Raw genomic sequence first — 23035 nt, 5'->3', positions numbered from 1 at the left:
GTGCAAACTGTGCATATCAATAGAGTAAAACTTACCCACCAAGGGAGATGGCAGTAAATTTGATTTGTTGTTTTGATGAAGAAACTGTCCCCATCCCTTTAATGGATTTGGTCAGGGAGAGCAGGGCAGAGAATCCCCTGGAAAGCCCTGAGTTCAGGGCAGGTTTAGATCCACCCCCAAAGCAGGATACGCCGGCCCTTTCCAAGCACCACAAACAGGATTTTCCTCGCCAGCTTTAACTGCCAAGACTGCAGACTCCAGGCAAACCTCACGGACCGGCCCTGCTCCTGGCAGAGCATCCCCGGCTGAAGGGGAAATGCAGCAACAAGTTCTGGAGGAGGTGGAAAGCCTGCGTGAAGCAACGGTAATCGCTGAGTCAGAAAGCCCCTGGGCGTCTCCTATTGTAATGGTACCTGAACAGCAGACCCAGGGCACACTCTAGACTAGTGAGTAGCTGTGTCACCCGGGCTCTAACCTGGGGTGCCCTGCACACTGCTCTGCTTCTGCAGCCTCCAGTCCTGGGCTGCTCCCCAACAAGCTCCAGCACGTCAGCCACTTCCAGCTTGGTGCGTGTGTGATCTGCAGTCAGGTACAGCTCAGCTCTTACCAGCCTTGTTCATACTGCAGGGTGACGCCAGCACAGACCCAGTCTTCTATTTCCCCCAGAAATGGATGTCCTGACTGCTCAGCCTCTCCCAGACAATACAACCTGTAGTAAGATGAGGCCCTGAAACCTGAACCCCTGGTATCAGTGACCTGGTATGAGGCCTGAGCCTGAGCCAAAGGAATGGTCAAGAGTTTGCTAACAAAAAGCAAAGTTCAACTGTGAGCCTAGGGTGACCAGATGTCCCAATTTTATAGGCATAGTCCTGAATTTTGCGTCATTTTCTTATGTTGGCAAGAAGAAGGCTGCTAATTGGACGTATACACATATCTAAAGGGTATCAAGCACTAATAAGATAAACATGGGCCAGGATGGCACCAAAACCATCCTGTATGAATGCATTCCTCAGAGATAATAAGGAATAGGCTGACCCAGCCTAAAAGACTGGGTCAAAAGGGTAATATGATGGAATGAGTTGTTTGTTCCAACCAACATGTACCAGGAGAGAGGCAGCACCCCAACATGGAGAGGGGTTGTACCTCCCTACATCAGGAGTGATGTGTAACTTGTTTGTACCTGTGTGTATGAATGCATCCCTGAGTGGATGTCTTTATCTTGCTGAGGGGGCAGTGGAGAGTCCTGCCACTGACTGAACCGGTCCCTTGGCAGGCGGCACATATTTGTAGTATGTCCAGTAGAGTCTGCTGGGAACTATTACTGTGCTTCATTTGACAATAAACCTGGGCGGGTGCCTTCATACCTTATCAGCGTCTGTGGTCATTGGGGGTCTCTCGGGGTCTGCTGTGCCAGCGATCTGCAGAGCTGGGGCAGCACATAGAGGGAACACACACACAGCTGACTGATATCAACATTGGACAAGAGCAGAGCACCACATCGGTAACATCCGATGGCACAAACTTAACCTGCAGCATAGGAGATTTAGGTGAGATATTAGGGAAACCTTGCTAACTGTAATGATAGCTGAGTATTGGAACAAGCTTCCAAGGGAGACCCTTACAGATCGTCCTCCTTTGATACAGCTACACAACAGAAAAGTTACCAACTCCAGATTGATGCCCTGGAGCACAGCACTGCAGGAATATGATATGGAAATTGTCCATATTCAAGGCAAAGAAAACGTGGTGGCAGATGCACTGTCTGGGCAAGAGGGTTCCAAGCTGACACATACAGATTAGCTAGTAGCAGAGAGAGTGTAAGGGGTGAGGTGTGACCCAGGACTTTCAGCAGACACAGAGTTGCACCGCGTTTTACAGAGATACCCTGGGATCAGATGTGTACAGGTTAAGTTTACAACGGGTGCTAGGTGCACGCTCTGCCCAAAACCAAACGCCCTCTGGTCATCATAATCATTGCAAAGTGTACAGAAAGATAATGTTTAATTATCAGATCATTGCACAGATAATTATGTATCTGTACTGGAAATCATGTGCTTAAGGTCTGGGAGTTAAGGCAGGTCACACAAAGGGATGAAGTTGCTCCAGTCAGGCAGGAGGGAAGAGACCTGGTTCTCTCACTCTTGAGCGGGTCTTGTGTGTATTGGGTATTACCCGCTTCACAAAGGAGGCCTGGCCACAGACGGAGCAGAATGCTGATCAAGAGTTTGTAAAACTGACAATAAAGAGACAGGCAGGAAAAAAAACCCAGCAACCAGCAGACAAATTCAGACTGGAAATAGGTTGCCATGTTTTCACAGTGAGGGTAGTTAATCATTGGAACAGCTGAGCTAGGGACATGGTCGGTCAAGTCTTGAAGACTTTCTAAAGGATATGCACTAGCTCAATGAGGAAGCTGTGGGCCATGTTAAACCCAGCAGGCATGTCTATGGGAAAAGGAAGAACCAGGAAATGAATGGCAGGATACAGATTCACGTCTGAGTTTGTAGGCTGTACTTTGAGAACTGTAGAGTACCCCGAACTCAGTGTGATATAACAAGAGAGCTTCATTTTATCAGCACCTCTGCAAACATTCCTCATGTTTCCCATGTTACCCTGGATGGGTTTTGTCAAATGCCTTCCTGGCTATGGGCTTCCTCCATTATCAGTCCAGTGGGCCTGACTCTCAACTACACGATGGGTATTACACCTCTCTGTAAAGTGCAAATGGAGCAGGAACCAAAAGGAGGCTGTTGCCTACATCTACATTGATTGGAATGCCTCTCTCCCATGCCAGAGCAGTGTCAAAATCCTTTAGTGTCATTGAGAATTCAACTAGGTGATCTCCTGTCCATGGGTATGGACCGTTTCTTTCTGCCTTTTAACTTTCTAACAGCAGCTACATAATGGAGTAGGTTTTTGAACTTCTGCTTTTATTGTGTTTGGCTTTAGTTGAGACTGACCAGGGTGGCACAAGGAATTAAAAATGGCGGTAAAGAGACTTGAGTGTCAAACTTTACAGCTGCATTAAAGAAGTAAGAACATTGTGTGGGAAATACACCACTTTGGAACTGGGGATAGGATGCAGATCTTCGTGAAACCACAGAAATATAGTCTTGCTACTCTGTTTTCTTTCTTTCTTTTGACCATTTTCCACTCCTTTTTTTGTATACTACCTCATACTATTGGTCTTCTGATTTACTTGCTATTTCATTTGTTATCTTTTAATATCGCCAAAGGCTTCCTCGTCATTTTACCAGTTTTGGATACCTGCAGGGTTTGTGCACAACTCAGGAAAGCTTGTGACCTGTTCTCAAAAAATGTTGAGTGCAAACAGCTCCCATCAGTTCAGTGAGTGTTGAGAACTCAACATTTCATAAAAAGGGGCCTACTAAACCCAGGGTTGTGAGTTCAATCCTTAAAGGGGCCACTTATGGATCTGGGGTAAAATCAGTACTTGGTTCTGCTAGTGAAGGCAGGGGAGTGGACTCAATGACCTTTCAGGGTCCCTTCCAGTTCTAGGAGATGGATGTATCTCCATATTATAGTAAAAGTCAGGCAAGAAAGTATGAAAAGCCTTAGAAAAAATTAAGCTATACCACATCTACTGCTTGCCCACTGTCCACAAGGCTTGTTATCCAGTGAAAGAAATCTATGAGATTGTTACAACAGATTTTGTTTTTCATATCTCCATGCTGTTACTTATCACCTCATTATCTTCTAGCAGCCCGCAAATTGATTCCTTAATTATTTGCTCCATTGTCTTTCATGATTCCTACAGATGCCTTTAGTGTAGTATAGTTTTTCTATAAGGGCAGAACTGAGGCGGGTAGAATGGAGGCAGTCAGTTGTGTTTGCAACATCCTTGTGAAATCAACTTTTGGTCATGTCATTTCACCAAGGAGTGGGCATTTCTGTTGGCCAGTAGATGAACAAGTGCGGGCAAAGAGTCAGAAGATTAATTTAACTGAGATTTATTGACTCAATGAAATCCAAAATCTCAATGTGAAGCTGCCCTAAATTTCAGCTCATCTCCAACACTGCAAAGTGAGTGCAAAGTTGGTGTCAGGGAGCAGAGGTGCTTGAATTTACCCTTTTCACTTAATTGTCCTAAAAGGCTGCTTCCTAGCTGGATGCTACGTGCTACATGTTACTGGAGGTTCCATTAGAGGAGAAGAGAAGAATGTCCTGGATAAAGGAGGATTATTCTAAAAAAGGGCTGCTGACTCCATAGTGATGTTTTAGCAGAGTCTCCCTTGGAGAGCTTTTTATTGGAAATGCTCTCAAATGACATGCCAGAGATCCATTGGTTTAAACATTCATCCTTAGCACTGGGAGGAGAGGTAGTGATGGAAATGATATTTGGTTTGGTCTGACGGCTCCAGATAAAGTACTCATGACAAATGGTCAGGTGAGTCAAGTTTTCCCAGCATTCGTCTGTATGAATAATCCCTGTTGAAACACCCAAACCCTGGGGAAGGGAAGCTCCATAGAGCAGGGAAGGTGATTTGACAAGTGCATGTTGGGAAGAGCTTTCTAGTGAAGAGGAAACTTTCAAAGCGCTCTAGAAGCAAAGGCATCTTGTTCTGAGAGTTGCTCTGCCCTTCAAGGATTTCGGGTCAGAGTTAACTTCACTTTGTTAGAGCAAGTAATGCAAGGTGGAACTGCACCCCAGTGTGGAAGCCTCTCAGAATGCTGTAAACTACTTCAAGGGCTGAATTCTCCTATCGCTCCAGGGCTTCAAAAAGTCACATCTTGAGACGTGCCTGATGCTGTTGGTTCTTCAGGGATGAATTTTGTCCAGGGCAATGTTTAAAGAAGGAGGGAGGAACAAGGAGAACCAGCAGACAGATATTGTGATGCATCAGAGTTTTTAATGTGAGTGACATTTGCAGTACACAGTATAGGAAAAATACTAGAGCAGAAAGAACATATTTTCAGTAGAAGGATTTGGACCAATCACCCACCTCAATGGCTCTATTTCACACAAGATGTTCTTTTTTTTTTTGCTACTGCAAATGTTGACAAACAAGTTCCCTTTGCAACCATTTTCAGTTATTTTTATTACCCGAGTTGGACGGAAGAGCAAGAAAGCAAAACAGAAGCAGAGGACTACGCTGCTTCAGTTAAACATTTGCCTCAGGGAAGGTCAAAGTGAAAGGCTACAGATAGGTATTGATCGAAAGAATAGAACAGACTGGGTCTAATTCTCCTTCACACCAAGGTCTCTTTTTCCCACTCTCAAGAGACTTAAAATCATAATAAATATTACTGATGCCTGTCTTAAGGCCCCTATTTCCTTTAAACTGTGAGGTTTGTGTAAACAACCTGCATGTAATTCAAAATGAGTCCACACATGAAAGCGAGAATCAGCACACAGGTGGGAAAGCCTTGGTAGAAAGAGTCCTAAAGCGTAACATTAGAAATGCAGCACGGCTGTCAGCCCAAGGTGCTGAGCACACACAGCTCCCACTGAGTTCAACTGGAGCCCTGTTTGCCCAGCACTTCTGAAAGCCATGCCCAAAAGATCAGGGGTGAATCTGTATCTTGCTGTTCAATTCCTTCCTTCTTCCACGGATGTTGCTGCTGGCATTAGCATGGCCCACAGCTTCCACTGAGGTACCTATGGCAAGATACCTTGGAACCACATAATCCACCATAACCATAACCACCCAGATAACTGCCTAATCCCCCATAGCCACATAATCCCTCATAACTGTAACGGCGACCCTAACCACCGTATCCCCCTAAACCATACAATCCTCCATAACTGTCATAAACAGATAGCTAAGGGTTAATGTCTCTTTCACCTGGAAAGGAGTAACCTGAAACACCTGACCAGAGGACCAATCAGGAAACAAGACTTTTTCAAATCTGGGTGGAGGGAAGTTGTGTGTGAGTCCTTTATTCTTTGTCTTGTATCTGTCCCTCTCGGCTATGAGAAGTGATTTTTCTGTCTCCTGCCTTTCTAATCTCCTGTTTCCCAGTTGTAAGTACAAAAGATCAGATAGTGATTTATATGGGGTTTTTTTGTATTTACATGTGTATAGTTGCTGGAGTGTTTTGAATTGTATTCTTTTTGAATAAGGCTGTTTATTCATATTTCTTTTAAGCAATTGACCCTGTATTTGTCACCTTAATACAGAGAGACCATTTTTATGTATTTTTTCTTTCTTTTTATATAAAGCTTTCTTTTTAAGACCTGTTGGAGTTTTTCTTTGGTGGGGAACTTTCACTCTAAACAACATTCTGATTGTGGCAGAAGTGTTTTCTGCAACATGCCCTATGGCTGTGCAGCATTTATGTAAAATCTCATCCCACAGCCACTTCCTCTTTCCTCAAGAAGGGGCAATTTTCATCTCTCTTTGGCTTCTTGCTGGGGCTCATTGCTGGGTTCAGGCAGCTGCATTGTCTCACAAGACATTCTATTCCTGGCTTCTCATGGATGGAGTGAAAGTTTCTGATAGAGTACAGGCTTCAAGAATTACCTCAAACCCTTTCCATATATGAGCACTGCTTCCTTTCCCTCTCTGCCATCTCTCCCCTTGATCCATCAGCAAATCTGCTCTAGGCAGCCCTTTGAGACGGCATTGGTGACCCAAGTCCAGTTGTAGATCAGGTTTTACTCACCATACAATGATACTGACCCGAGAGCATAGGGCCATCACAAAGGCCCCTGCTCCACTTAAATCCCCGCTAAGACCTAGTTATAAGTTCAGTGTGGGACTAAAATTGTCTACAGAGGTTGTACTATCCCCCCTGCCAAAGAGTGAATTTCAAATTCAAGGTCCTGACAGGAAATATGCTGGAGGCAATGGAATGATGCCCATTGACTTCAAAGGAAATTGGGTCAACCTGTTGGTAAAGGAGGTGGAGAGAATGCAGAAAAATGGCTCCCTCCTTACTGGCCAGTTTAGAATGAACTGCCCAGTGCCCATAAGCACGACCAGCATGAATTGAAAGGATCAAACTGGATTCCCTTTATGATAGCCAGTTGTACTACTGATGCCACTCAGAATCACCTTGACATTCATTATAATTGCAGCACTAGTAAAGTCAGTGGAATGACACGAGAAATGCAGTGGATTCATACCATTTAAGGATGAAAGAAAGAAGAAGAGTGCAACGTTCATGTCACAACCTCTGAGGCTGAGATTTTCCCAACAATCACCAACGCTGAGGAAAACAGCTCCATCCAAAGGAGGATTTTGCAAGGCAATCAAGTTTGTTTGGTAACCAATTAGGACCTACCCCACAAACAGCATCTCAGATCCTCCAGGCAGTCCTAGGAACTGTATAAAAGCGCTCAGGACTCACACCTTTTCTAAACACTTCTCCAGACTTCATCTACATAGTGAACTTGGTAAATCCAATTCAGCTCAATCACTTTTCAATTCTGGAGATGTGACAGTAGGGGCTCTTTTCATTTAAGATGGAATCTTGCATGTCCTCGCTGTGATATTTATTAGGGATGAGGATGTTCTCCCGTAAATATCTTGTGTAGTGATTCAGTTACAAGAGCTGGTGGATTCATTTTTTAGAACTAATAGGGGTCTTTTAGGAGCAATCTATCCAATTAGGAAACATATTTCCTATTAACTGGAACTAGATTTAGGGCATTGAAATCTTTTCAGTAACTTTAGAAAGTCATTTAGACATTTCTTACTTAGCTGGATTAGGAAGAAACTTTCCCAGGTTAGTCCAGAAAGGGCTAATTCAGTGGTCTTTTATTTTCACCTGAAGTAGCTGTTACTTCTCACTATTGGAGGCAGGAGAATGGATGAAGTTGACAAGTGATGTAATTTTATATTGATAATATTTTTATGCATTCAAAACTACATTCAAATGAAAATGAAACATCCCCAGATTGTGTGGCTTTAAGTTATGACCTTATTAACAGTATGATATGAGAGGTTGGCCTCCATTTTGTCTAAAGTGATTGCAGGACTCAGTGCAGAGATGTCTAATTCCAACAACAATCTATGAATATTCTAAGAAGAAAACCATTTCCACGTGTGAAACACCAGCGAGTGTTTGTGAGGTGCTTTGAACTCTTGAGTTTGGAGTACACTGAATTCCAGTACCCTGTCTTGTTGAGCCAGGCGCACAAGTCTGCTGCAAAACAGACCCAGGGTCTGAACCACGTCCCCAAAGCTGTGGACTTAACTGAAAACAGCTTAGGAAGTGCTCCTGTCTCCAGCAGCCAGTAGCCAGCTTCCAATGGGATCCAAACCCCAAATAAATCTCTTTTACTCTGTGTAAACTTATCCAGGGTAAACTCATAACTTGTCCGCCCTCTATAACACTGGTAGAGAGATATGCACAGCTGTTTGCTCCCCCAGCTAGTAATCACTTTCTCTGGTTTAAAAGTGATTTTATTAAGCATAAAAAGTAGGATTTAAGTGATTCCAAGTAATAACAGACAGGTCTAAGTATGTTACCAAGCAAAAGTAAAACAAAAGATGCAAGTCTAAGCCTAATACATTAAGAAACTGAGTACAAGCAAATTTCACCCTCAGAGATGTTCCAATCAGCTTCTTTCACAGGCCGGAATCCAACATGAGGTGCAAGAGTTGGCAAACCAGATCACTGATTTCACTGGTTTAGCACAATATCCCATTCCCAGGAAACGTTGTAAGAAAGACAATAAAAACTCAGTTGATGGACAACATGACCACTACTACTTTGATGAGATGCTGTCTTGATTTCGTTGTGGCCTACAGAGACAACAGATTTGAAGAGGTCCTCACTGTTGCCAAAGAAATGGCAGAAAACTTAGGAGCTGAACAGTCTTCAAGGAAATTCATATTCATTGGAAGAAGAGACAGTTTGGTTATGAGTGCAGAGACGAGGTGATGGGAAGTTCAAAGAAAACTTCAAGAGGGAGTTTTTTTGCTCCCTCGTCAAGACTGCTCAAGTGTTCATCAAAGAAAGGTTCAGACAAATGAAGCACAGCAAAAAGACCTGGGGTTTTTTGTATGATCTTAATAAGCTGCCAACAGACACAAAAAGACTCTTGATCAATTGTACAGATCATCAATGAATGCTGACGCATGGGGAATATTCTGACCTCAATGATAAAGACCTATGTGTCGAATTGGACAAGATCCATCATATTTTGCCACATGGGAAGCACTCTCCACTCCAACTTCTCCAATTCATTCAGAATGAAGAGCTGAAGGACACTTTTCCTAATGTGTGGACAGCTTTGAGGATTCTGCTCACACTGCCAGTCACAATGGCTAGGGATGAGTGCAGTTTTTCCAAGCTCCAGCTCATTAAAACATATCTTCAATCGATGATGGCCGATAAGAGACTAACATTGCTTGCTCTTTTATCACTTGAAAATGCCATTGGCCAGCGTTTGGATCTCTCTGATGCTGTGCTACAGTTTGCAAGAGCAAAGGTGAGAAAAGCGACCTTCTGAACTAAAGGACTAGGGTAACATTCTAAGGCTGTCACCTGCAGTAATACTATTTAATACTGGTCTAGCCAGTGTTGGTGCACAGTTCAATTGCTGGATGTTAGTACAGTTCAGTTATACTTAAAATTAAAAAAAAAATCTATAAGCTTAGAGAAAGTGACTTTCTTTATTTGCTTATACATGGCACGAATAAATATAGATTTACAGATCATAGCATGCAAATACATAGTCTTATGTGACAGGGAAAAATCATTGCATACAAATCATACAGCAAGGTCATGAAATGGGCTACAAATGGTATTCAAAAGTTTAAAAATTGGAGGAGGGAGCACCAAAGGTGCTCCTCACCCAGGGCACCATTTGGTCTAGGGCCGGTCCTGCGTGTACATTACACCACGTAGAGTTAGGAACAAATTAGGGCTGTCAAACACTTTAAAAGTTAATGGAGGTTAATCACACTGTTAAACAATAATAGAGTACCATTTATTTAAATATTTGTGTATGTTTACTATATTTTCATATATATTTATTTCAATTACAACATCGAACACAAAGTGTACAATGCCCACTTTATATTATTATTTTTGAATACAAATATTTGCACTGTAAAAAAGAAACAAAACAAATAGTATTTCTCAGTTCGCCTAATACAAGTGCCATAGTGCAATCTCTTTATCATGAAACTTGAATTTACAGAGGTAGAATAATGCACAAAAAATAACTGCATTCAAAAATAAAACCATGTAAAACTTTAGAGCCTACAAGTCCACTCAGTCCTACTTCTAGTTCTGGCAATTGCTCAGATAAACAAGGTCATTTACATTTGCAGGAGATAACGCTGCCCGCTCCTTGTTTACAATATCACCTGAAAGTGAAAACAGGCATTCACATGGCATTGTTGTAGCCGGCATTGCAAGATAAAGAGATTCCACTATAGCACTTGTATGAGGTGAATTGAAAAATACTATTTCTTTTGTTTTCCATTCTTACAGTGCAAATATATGTGATCAAAAATAATATTGTATTCTGTGATGTCATAGAAATCAATATATTTGAACTGTAGAAAAACATCAAAAATATATAATAAATTTCAATTCTTATTCTACTGTTTAACAGTACTATTAAAATGGCAATTTTTTTAATCGCGATTATTTTTTTCAGATTATCACGTGAGTTAACAGCAATTAATCGACAACCCTAGAAAAAATTAATCATCAAAAACAAAGAGAAAAAAATTATATCAATTGACGGCGTTATCAAAGATTTGTTTGTAGCTAATTAGGCCATCAGGAAAATAGTTTTGATAGCTTTTATAATCATTCACTCACACAAACATTCACACAGGTTCTGCAATGATTGCTATAGTTACCAGCCTAGAGGTTGCTCATGGCAGAGTACTTGCCAGGAAGCCTGCACACGAGGGTGGAGCCGAGTCCTTGCCAGATGTACATCTGATGCTCCTGGAGGATGGTTGCAGAACCAGACTCAAAGAGCTCAGTGCCCTGGTCCTGTTCTTATAGGTCTTTGCCTCAATGTATGTCTATGGAAGTTGCTTCATCATGCTGAATTCATGAATCCTCCCTGCATTATCTTCAGCCCGTTGATGGTTGTGAGTCTTAGGTTTCAGCTGGTACTAGTTTCTGATCGATTATCTACCTGTCACAAACACACACTCCCATGCACTCAGCATTCTTACATCCAGATTTACTAGGTATGATTTAATTCTTCTCTCCCTCTTTTTATTGCTAAAAGATTTACAAAGCATAACAGCATTCTTATCAGTTACTTGCATATTCAATCCGTCTACAGGCCTTAGATAATTGGTATTTTGTCCTTGGGCTTCTTACAAAGATTCATTCAACAAATTTCAGCAGAGAACAGAGAGAAATTCAAGTCTCTAAGACAGACATTTCTTTTAACAACTATATTCTACTTTTATTCTTTTATATTTTAACTAGATCCAACAAAATTCCATGTTTCCTCCATAAAAAAACAATTCATTGTTCTTCTGCTTTCTTCTAAAGCAGCTGGTGAATGACATTCATTGAGACAGGATACTGCATTAGGTGGGCCATTCTTCTCTTCTAGCATGGCAACTGCTACCTTCTTATGCACAGGAGTAATGCTAGGTGCAGATCTTTGTCAATCAGAATGATGCTAGGTGATCTCCTATCCATGAATACGGATCGTTTCTGCCTTTTAAATTACTAACAGAAGCTGCATAACGGAGAAGTTTTTCAACTTTTTCTTTTATTGTGTTTTGCTTTAGTTGAGACTGACCAGAGTGAAATAAGTAATTAAAAATGGTGGCAGACAGACTTGATTGTCAAACTCTGCAACAGCAATAAAAAAGTAAGAGAACTGTGTGAGAAATACATCAGTTTGGAGCTGGTGATAGCACACGGCCTTTCTTGAAACCATGGAAATCTAGTTTTGCTATTCTGCTTTCTTTCTTTATTCTTTATTTTGACAATTTTTAACTCCCCTTTATTCCAAATTCAAATATATACTACCTCATACTACTGGTCTTCTAATTTAATTGCTCTTCCATTCATTATCTTTTCCTATCACCAAAGGCTTCGATATCGTTTGGCCAAAAATGTCCTCCAGGTTTGGATACCTCCAGTGTTCGCGCACAACTCAGGAAACCTTGTAGCCTGTTATAAATAAATGTTGAGCATGAACTGCTCTGGTTTCCTTCAGTGGGACTTTTGAGTACTCAGCACTTCAGAAAAATGGGCTTTTATATAAAATCAATGGCGCCTTTGGGAAGAGGTTGGCTTAGCTCCATCCAGAAGTGAAATCATTGGACTTTTGTCTTATTTAGCCCAGGTGCAATTCTCTTAGGTCTGAATTCTTGTGTGAAATGCTCTCCCTGGAATTTAAAGGATGAGATTTCCTAGCCATTCCAATTTAAAGAAAAGAAAAGGCGTGTTTGCAACATACTTGTGAAATCAACTTTTGGTCGTGTCATTTGAGCAAAGAGTGGAGATTGCTGCTAACCAGTTGATGAACACATCAGGGCAAAGAATGAGAGGAAGATTAATTTCATTGAGTTATATTGGTGCAATGAAATCAAAAAAATCTCAATATGAGGCTGATCTATTTCAGCCCCATTGTCCTACAGCTCCACCATTGCAAAGTAAGTTCAAAGCTCATGTCAAGGCCCTCACTCAGTTGAATTTAACCTCCGCCCTCACCCACACACAGTAGATTGCCCTAAAAGACGGCTTTCCAGATGGATGCTACATGCTCCATGTCACTGGACATCAGAGGAGAAGAGAAGAATGTTCTGGAAAAAGAAGAATTATTCAGAGACGGTTGCTGACTCCATAATTACGTTTACGCAGAGTCTCTGTTTGAGAATTTATTATTCAAAATGCTCTCAAATGACATGCCAGAGATACATTGGTTTTTACATTTACCCTTAGGGCCGGGAAGAGCGGTGATGATGGAAATGGGGTTTCGTTTGGTAAGAGGGCTCCTAATAGGGTTGTCAACTGTCCAGTCACACAAATCCAAACACTGTTGCCCTACCCCTGCCCCTTCCCCAATGCCCCATTCCCCACTTCACTCCTTCCCTGAAGCTGTACCCCGCTCACACCATCCTCCCTCCTTCTATGACTTGCTTTCCTTTTCCATCACTCACTTTGATGGGGCTGAGCTTGGGAGTTGGGGTACTGGAGCAGATGCAGGCTCTGTTGCAGCCGAGGGGATGGGAGCGTGGGAAGGGACTAAACCTGGGGCAGGGGGCTGGGGTGCAGTAGGGATGCGGGGTACAAGCACTGGAAGGGAATTTGTGTGCAGGATGGCGCTCCAGAGTGTGTGTGTGGGGTTTTCCATGCAGGAGGGGGTTCTGGGCTGGAACAGGGGCGCAGGGGGAATAACGGGTGTGGGCTCCGACTGGCCTTACCTCAGGCAGTTCCCGGTAGGTGACACAGTGAATCTAAGGCAGGCTCCCTGCCTGCCCTGGCCCTGCACCACTCCAGAAAGCATCCAGCATATTCCGGCAGCCCTCGGGGAAGGAATAGGGGGCTCTGCACACTGCCCCCACCCTCAGCGCTGACTCTGCTCCTCCCATTGGTGGGGAACTGCTTTAGATCTGAGCTATATATTGGCCTGGCTATGTGGCTGATCCCTTAGGATAAGCAGAACCTTCTATACGGTGAAACTGGTTTTTAATAACCAGTCATCATAAAGTGTTGGGGTGTGAAATAAGGGCTGGAGACTGCATTTTTGAGTTCTTGTTAACCACTGTGATGAGACAGAAATTTACTTTTTTACTAGCTTGGTATCTAACGTCAGAATAACCACCAGCATGGGGTGAGTCTGCCATATCCCTCAGCAGTTTGTCCTGAATCTGATATTCTCAGCTGTGACCCACTGAGGCCAGGTGACACTTACAAAAACCTGGGTCATTGTCCTTCAATGATTCACCCAGATGCTCACCATGAACCATATGGTTAGTCTTCTTGATACCAAAGGAAAAACTTACATTCTTGAAGTGAAAATCGGTCTAGGTATTTCCAGGAAAAGAGTCTGTGCTAATATAGGTAATGCTAGGAGGAACTGCACCCTGGTACCCAGGGCCTGCAGAAAGCTATCAGCCACTCCAAAGGCCGGATTCTCCCATCACTCCAGATCTTTGAAAATTGCAACTGGAGAAATGCCCGGTGCTGCCGGTTCCGCAGGGAGGAATTTTGCAATTTTTAAGCAAAGAGGGAGGAACAAGGAGAACCAGAAGACCGATATTATGATGCAGCAGAGTTTTTAATGCAAATGAAATTGGCAGTACACAGTTACAGGAAGTAATACTACAGAGCAGAAAGAATATATTTCCAGTATTTCAAGAAGGGCCATGACCGATCGCAGGCCTCAATGGGTGTATTTCAGACAAGATTTTCTGTTTGCATTGGTGCAGCTGCAGAGGTTGACAAACAAGTCCCCTTTACAACCACTTTAAGATCCTTGTTTTACCCGTTGGTGAGAAATGAGACAAAACAAAATAAGAACAGAGAATTATGCAACTTCTCCCTGTATGTCGGCCACAGAGAAGGTCAAAATGAGATGCTAAAGATACGTGGTGATGGAAAGGATAGAACATGTGGGGCCTAATTCTCCTTGACACCAAGGTCTCTTTTTCCTTTCTAAAGGGACTTAAACTAACAATATATGTAAGTGATATCCATCTTAAGACTCCCTTTATACGGTGGGGTTAGTGTAAACAGCCTGCGTGTAATTCAGAATGAGCCCACATGGAAATAAAAGCATCAGCACATGGTTGAGAAAGCCTTGGCAGAAAGAGTCCTAAAGCATAACATTAGAAATGCAGCATGGCTATCAGCCCAAGGTGCTGAGCACACACAGCTCCCACCGAGTTCAACTGGAGCCCTGTTTGCCCAGGACTTCTGAAAGCCATGCCCAAAAGATCAGGGGTGAATCTGTATCTGGCAGTTCATTTCCTGGTTCTTCCTTCTTCCACGGATGTTGCTGCTGGGTTTAGCATGGCCCACAGTATCCACCAAGATACCTACGGCCATATCCCCCATATCCCCATAATCCCCCATAACCATAAAGACCTGGGTAACCGCCGTATCCCCCATGGCCCAATAATCCCCCGTAACCGTAATGGCCACTGTAACCATATAATCCCCTAAACTCCATAGCCGTATGATCCCCCCCAACCAGATGAGCCTCCAAAACCAGGTGCGACCGCAGGTGCTCCTACAGCTCCCACTCCACTGTGTTGATGGAAATTGCTGAGAATTGGTCCAGGGAGGGTCACGACAACCGGTGAGGGTCTGATCACCACTTCAGTGTCAGAGCACTGCCTAACGCATGGCTCGTTGCAGGTGCCAGTAACTGGACTGGGTCGGGCCACCCCACATTCTGGATAGCACAGGCTGGAGAAAGCCATCTTTCTGGGATGGAGGTAAACCTCAAACGCACAACAGGGACTAGAGTCAAAAGAAGGTACAAGTGCCGGTCAAAGACTTCAGCTTATGTCTTCAATAGTGAGGAGTAACAGCTGGTTCAGAATAAAGTAGGAGAGCACTGAACTGGCCCTTTCTCTACTAACCTAGGGAAATGTATTCATAATTCAGATAAGTGAAATATGGTTAAGTGACTTTCTCAAGTTACTGAATAGATTGAAATGCCCTAATTCTTTTTCCGGTTAATAGGAAATATGTTTCCCATGAATCCACTAGTGCCTGAAACTAAATACCTACACAAGATAATTATGGAAGACCATCCTGATCCCTCATAAAAATCACATCAGTAAAAGCAAGATTCAGTCTTCAATGAAAATAGCCCCTACTGTCACATCTCTAGAGTTCGAAAGCAATTGAGTGTAATTGGACTTACCGAGTTCACTGAGGAGATGAAGTCTGGAGAAGTGATTAGAAGAGCCCTGAGTCGTGAGCACTTTTCTACAGTCCCTAGGACTGCCTGGAGCATCTGGGATGCTGTTTGTGGTGATGGTCCTAATTAGTTACCAAACAAACTTGATTGTCTTGCTATCTCCTCCTTTGGATGGAGCTGTTTTCCTGAGGGGCTTTGATCATTGGGCCAATCTCAGCCTCAGAGGGTGTGACATGCACATTGCACTCTTCATCTTTCTTTCATCTTAAAATTGTATGGGCCAACTGCATTCCTTGTGTCATTTTACTGACTTTTTTGTGGCTGCAGTGAGAATGAATGTGAAGGTGATTTTGAGCGGCCTCAATAGCACAACTGGCTCTGACGGAAGGAATCCAGGTTGGTCCTTTCAATTCATGCTGATCGTGGTTAGGGGCTTTGGGTCATTCATTGTAAACCTGCTAGGAAGGAGGGAGCCATTTTTCTGCATTCTCACCTTTCTCCATCTCACTGGGTCAGATCCAATTCCTTTTGAAGTCAATTGGAATCATTCCAATTCCTCCAGCATGTTTCCTGTCAGGACCTTACATTGGAAATTCACCTGTTGGCAGGGGTATAGTAAAATGCCCTATGAACAATTTTAGTCCCACTACACTTTCAAACTGGAACTTAGCAGGGACCTAAGTGGAGCATGGGTCTTTGTGATGGTCATCTGCCAGGGGTGAATCTTACTCTACGGTGAGTAAAACTTTACCTAATGTTGGACCTCCACTTGTGTCACTAATGAGGTCACAAAGGGCTGCCTAGAACAGATTTGCTCACGGGTCAAAGTAGGGATGATGGCGAGTGAAAGGATTCAATCCTCTTTTGTAGATAAGGTTTAAGTTGCAGAAAGCATTTCTCTCTGAACCAGAATATTGTTTAGAACGTAAAAGATATCCCCAAGAGAGGCTTCCACAGCCAGGGAAGAGGGCAGAAGGATCCTCCTTTAATTTTAAGGGCTTGAACATCTTTGAAGTTGGAGCAACTCTGCTGATTTACACCAAGAGAGAGCCTGCACTTTCAAATAAAAATGTTTCACAAAATACCACATGCAAAACTACATTTGAATGAAAATTAAATAGCACCAGATTGTGTGGATTTAGATCCAGAATGTTGTTTGGGAGGTGGTCTATGTGCGCTACTTTTTCTTTCCTTGGAAACACGTCTCTCTAATGGGTCACAGGAACGCAATGGTAATGAATTCTTCTAGGTTTGTGAAACGAGGCACAGCGTAGGTTATCTCAGTAATATTTCCTTCCTTACATACGAGGATAATAATTGTCCAATGGAATTCAAGCTTGTTCATATGCAGTATAGGAATACAAATCTCAATATAGAATTCAAACAGAAAAATTTTGGGGACAATACAATGTGTCTGCTGAAGTGTAAATACCCACCACTGAGGCTAAATCTTCAAATAAAGAGAATTAAAGTCCATGGCAAGACTTTAGGTGGTTGATTGTTGTTCACTCTTACATGAGAAGATGTTTCACCACAAGAATCCTCCAAAAAACCATCAAAAAAAATTAAGAAAAAATCCAGAATGAGCCTCTCTAAGAGTTGCTCTCAGGTTAGTGATTTATTTGGAAGCCATGAAATGTAATGTATTAGAGGAGTAGACATGTTAGACGATGCCACTGAAGAAGTGGGGGTTCATTTTTGACTCTGCCAATCACTCCCTGTCTGACCTTCACTAAAATGTGCCATGGTAAACAGGTATAATTGTAATATGCAGGGTGGATCATCTGAAGTGTCCTCTGATCTAAGCATTTCAAAGCACTTTACAAACACACATCATGTTTTATAAGGCCAAAGAGATGTAATATATATATATTATTATAATAGTAGTAACTTTTTAATGGGATTAAATGTTCCAATAATGAAGATGAGATTCTCTTTAAAGATGCATGTCAAGGTCTCAGATGTCATTCCAGTGCTCAGTTCATGAGTCTTAACCTCTGAAATTGGGGCTCTTTGATTTTCATTCAATGAAACTTTGCATTTCCCATTTATATATATCTGACAGTTGAAGGGTAGATGCTGAACCAGCGTAAAGGAGGACAGTTCCATCCATTTGAGATTGAAGGAAGGCACCTTACCCTCCTTGGATTAGAGAAAACCTTTCTGCACCTCCACCTTCAGCTGCTCATATCTAATATACAGTGAAATCAATGGGAACCATCAGCCATTGCATCTCCATGCATGGGCAGCCAAGAGAACTGGGTCTTGTGAGAGACTTCAGCTAATAAAGAAAAGGACTGAGTTAAGGGGAACTTCTTCAATGGTCAGATTGCAGTGGGATTAATTGCAAGTCTGATCAACCTAGGGCATTCTGGAAGTCCCTTCTCCGACAAAGTTTTTCAGCCAGAATTAGAATGATTTCAAAGTGCAAAATTGACCCTCGCCAGGATTTCTTCTAACCTGAACAGCATAAAATGCCTCTCCATAATTGTAGGGCACAGAATATCATTGAAGTGTATGGAACTGGACTGAGGTACATTGGCAACTGCATGGCTTGAGGCTTGAGACAAATAAGCTGCTGAGCTGTTTTCAGTGAAGTCTGCAGCTTTGGGGATATAGACCAGACGCTGGATCTGGGTTGCAGCAGGCTAGTGTCTCTGGCTCAACAAGACAGGGCTCTGGAAGTCCCAAGCTGACAGGGAAAATGGGATCAAAGCTAATTTCAGCAAATCAGACGACAATCCCAAGGAGGTCTCTGTGACCAAATCCATCACGGGGTGTTCTCCTGGTCATCTGCCCTGCTTGCATGTGGCTGGGGAACGAGGAGCCCGAGACTCTGCAGGTGATCAGATGGTCTCTGGGGCAGGCTCTCGCTGAAGACCTGAGGGAGGCAGGGACAGAGAGACGGTTTTCTCAGAGCAGCCATCAGCAGACTCTGATTAAAGAGAGGGAAAAGGAGAAAGGTAAATACAAGTGCAAAGTACTTCACTTAGGAAAAAAATCCAGTGCACATGAGACACTGTCTGGAGAGACTCCTGGTCCTCAGGGTAGACTGTCAAAAACCAGGGCAGAGATCCTAGCTGGTGCTATGTCTATAATTATAAGTATCAAGTGTGAAACTTCCAAAGTATTATAATAGTTTGACAATGGAGTGACAGACAGTCCTCTTACACACTCCAGTCTGTCTTGCCTTGCCGGCAAGCTGGAATGTGTGCTAAATGGTGGTGACTTCCTGCAAAAATCAAGAAAATAGTCACATTGTATCTAGTTCCACACTCACCCAGCTCAATTTGCATCCCAGATCTCACATGATAACATTGATAGTCAATTCGACACTAAACTAACTAAAGTTACTAGCTAAGAGAAAGGAATGAGAGTTATTGAGATGTTAAAGCAGATAAAAATATATGTACAGGTTAGTCACAGTCTAGAATTCCTAAAGGCAGCAGAGATTTGGGAAACTGGTAGTTTCCCAAAAGTCTTTTCAGGCTCCTCAGAGTAACTCTTCTTCTCATTCGGTTATTCTGCCTGTGAGAATCCAACCAGTCCAGAGATGAAGAATTTTCCCTTGTGTCCATACTTATAGTTTCTTCTCAGATAAAGAAGCTCATTGAGTCACTACTGATGTGGGCTCCTTCTCTGGCAGAAGGAGAAGGATGCATTTAAGGTCTTTGATCAGCACACACAGTGACCACTTGTCTTCAAATGCACAAGAATTCCCACCTTCCCATTAAATTTCTTCATTTGCATTACACAAGACTTCTTTCTCATTGGATGGGTGATTTAGTTACAGGGCTATATACAATGTAAATGTTTGCTATTACCTTCTAACTGGGTACAGGTAAGTGAAAACAATGCATGCACCATCCCATTAGTTGTCAGGATGTTTAAACACCAAATAGATTCTTAGATATTGAACAATCACTTTCATTTATACTTATACACAAGTGAACTGGCCTGGCTTCCAGCTGTGAGTTTGTCAGTTCTCAGCTGACACTTGGTTTACCAGCATCACAGCACAATTACAAAATGGGGAACAACTGGTTAGGTGGTAATATAGCTGAAAAGGATCTTGGGTTCCCTAAAGCTTAGGCTGACTTCTCTGGAGTCTCAGTTAAAGTCTCTGATCACTAAATCTACACAGTCTGCTGAGTCAAAAGCAACATCTTCCTTCCAATTGTTTTCAGGAATCTTCCGTTGGAATCCAGGCAGACTCATTCTCCTCCTCTGCTGAAAACACTGTTAGCCAATCAGATAACTGATTAACCAACCACCCCATTAAGTATATAGATTTTAAAAAAACCCAACTCTGTTACAAGTCAATGCAAAACTGAAAACAGCAAAATATAAATGACTCTTCCCTACGATTACATTTACAGAAAAGTTGGTGACTCACACACATTGAGACAATTTAATTAAAAGCGTTTGGCTAAAATAAAAAATTCAAAGTGTATAATTAAAAATAAAAGGAATTACTTTTCCCTCCCAGTTTCCCCTGTAATTTACATTCCTCAGGCTTCCCTCTTGGAGGGTTGTAACAATATCACTGACCTGCTGCAACATGCTTCCGAGTTTGGGCAAACAGCCTGTTTCCTGCTCCTGGGCCCAGCTTCTCCCTGCCGCACAGAGCACAGGGCCTGGCGCAAAGCAGCTGCCCTGACTGCTGCCCTCATGGGGTCTGATCCCAGCACCAGGGAACCGATTGGAGCAGCCCCTAAACGACCGCAACCAATTCCAGAAGCTTCTGGCTGGGGAGTGCGACAACGACCCAGACACAACTCGCTCCTATCCACCCTGCCCACACCAGAGAGCTCTTAAAGAGACAGCTCCCTGTTAGGGACGTGGGTTAATCTGCAGCAAGGGAGGATTAGGTTAGATCAGGGGTCACCAACTGGTCCATGGTGATGGACTGCTCAATCCTAGAGAATCTCCCAGTCAATTGCGCTCTCTCGTGGCGCAGCAGGGCTGCTGCTAAGTCAGGCTCCCTGCCGACCCTGGCCCCACACTGTTCCTATATGTGGCCAGCGAGGCCCCAGGGGTGTGGGGGGCAGGGTGCCTTAGCCTCGCTGTGATGCCAACCGGGAGCCGCCCAAGGTAAGAGCTGCTCGGCTTGAGGCCACATCCCAATACCCAGCGCTGAGACCCTTCCTGGAGCCAGCACCCTATAAACCATTCTTCATCCCAACCCCCCACCTCAGCCTGGAGACCCTTCCTGCACCCAAACTCCAGGATAATAGGAAGGACATTGGAAGGAGATTGAAGAGGTGAAGGTCGTCACATTTGATGTAAGGAAGCCCAGCAGCAGAGGAATGGTGCAAATTGTGCATATCGATAGAGTAAAACTTACCGTCCAAAGGAGATGGCAGTAAATATGATTTGTTGTGTTGATGAAGAAACTGTCCCCATCCCTTTAATGGATTTGGTCAGGGAGAGCAGGGCAGAGAATCCCCTGGAAAGCCCTGAGTTCAGGGCGGGTTTAGATCCACCCCCAAAGCAGGATACGTCGGCCCTTTCCAGGCACCACGAACAGGATTTTCCTCGCCAGCTTTAACTGCCAATACTGCAGACACCAGGCAAACCTCAGGGCCCCGCCCTCTCCTAGCAGAGCATCCCCGGCTGGAGGGGAAATGCAGCAACAAGTTCTGGAGGAGGTGGAAAGCCTGCGTGAAACGGGGCAATCCCTGAGTCAGAAAGCCCCTGGGCGTCTCCTATTGTAATGGTACCTGAACAAGACAAAGCCATGAGAGTGTGACAGACCCAGGGCACAGTCTAGACTGGTGAGTAGCTGTGTCACCCGGGCTCTAACCTGGGGTGCCCTGCACACTGCTCTGCTTCTGCAGCCTCCAGTCCTGGGCTGCTCCCCAACAGGCTCCAGCACGTCAGCCACTTCCAGCTTGGTGTGTGTGTGATCTGCAGCTAGGCACAGTTCAGCTCTTACCAGCCTTGTTCATACTGCAGGGTGACGCCAGCACAGACCCAGTCTTCTATTTCCCCCAGAAATGGATGTCCTGTACTGCTCAGCTTCTCCTGGACAATACAAGCTTAATTTGCAGCAAGGGAGATTTAGGTGAGATATTGGGAAAAACCTGCTAGCTATAAAGATACTTGAGTATTGGAATAAGCTTCCAAAGGAGCCCCCTCTGCTTTGGTACAGGTACACAGGGCTGAAGGTCCAACTCCAGGCTGATGCCCTGGAGCACAGCACTGCAGGAATATAATATGAAAATTGTCCATATTAAAGGCAAAGGAAATGTGGTGGCAGATGCACTGTCTGGGCAAGAGAGTTCCAAGCTGACATATACATTAGCCAGTGGCAGAATCAAGAGTCAGCGTAGGAGGGGAGGTGTGATCCAGGACCCTGAGCAGGCACGGAGTTGCATGGTGTTTTACAGAGATACCTTGGGTTGGACGTGTACATGTTAAGTTTACCAAAGGGTGGCATGTGAGGGCTCTGCCCAGAGCTGGTCATCATACTCATTGCAAAGCGTACGGACAGATACTGTTTCTGGAATTACGTATCTGTACCAGAAACCATATTCTTAAGGTCTGGGAGTTCAGGCAGGTATTGGGTATTGGGTATTGCCCGCTTCACAAAGGAGGCCTGTTCACAGACTGTCCACAGACTGAGCCGAATGCTGATCAAGAGTTTGTCAAACCAACAAGAAAGAGACACGCAGGGAAAAAGCCTCCAGCAACCAGCAGGGCAGCACCCTGTCAATGAGTAAAGAGAAGGGAGCGTTGGAGCATTCCTGGGGGGCAGAGGTTACCCCTCCCCTCCGGCACCCTTCACCGAGGAGACAAGCTGGTAGCGTGGCTTCCCTCGTGAAAAACAGAGCACAGCACGGCCTGGCTGCAGAACACTGCAAGGTCTTTGGGTGAGCGTTAGTTAAATACATCCAGGTTTCACAATGCGGGTTCTGCTTTTATTTTATATGTAACCATTTGTTTCCAGGATTTCTATTTGCTACCATTTGAATCTCTTTGTTAAATAAACTCGGCTTGTTTTCAGGCTAAACGTGCCCAAGGGCTGCGTGTGAAGCAATGGTGCTGAGATCTCAGGTGGAGCTGGTGAGGTGGGCTGGGCTGTTCTTTCGGGAGCAGTGAATCTTGTGAGTGTCCAGTGGAGCAGGGCGGGATGCTCCAAGAAGCCCCTCGGAGGGCTCAGAGGTTGAGGTGTGCCTGTTGCTAACCAGCAGAGGGACAGCGGAGCCTGCGTAGGCTGAGAGGGGGGGATTTGTGTTGCCCACGGCT

General features: G+C 43.8%; 1 pseudogene; it reads right to left on the bottom strand.

Moving 5' to 3' along the window:
- Positions 1-5398: 5398 nt before the first annotated feature.
- Positions 5399-16466, bottom strand: LOC127032972 (claw keratin-like; annotated as a pseudogene).
- Positions 16467-23035: the final 6569 nt, after the last annotated feature.

Source organism: Gopherus flavomarginatus, chromosome 1 (assembly GCF_025201925.1).
Source record: "Gopherus flavomarginatus isolate rGopFla2 chromosome 1, rGopFla2.mat.asm, whole genome shotgun sequence".
NCBI classification, from domain to species: domain Eukaryota; kingdom Metazoa; phylum Chordata; order Testudines; family Testudinidae; genus Gopherus; species Gopherus flavomarginatus.
This window is presented reverse-complemented; position numbering and strand designations above follow the sequence as displayed.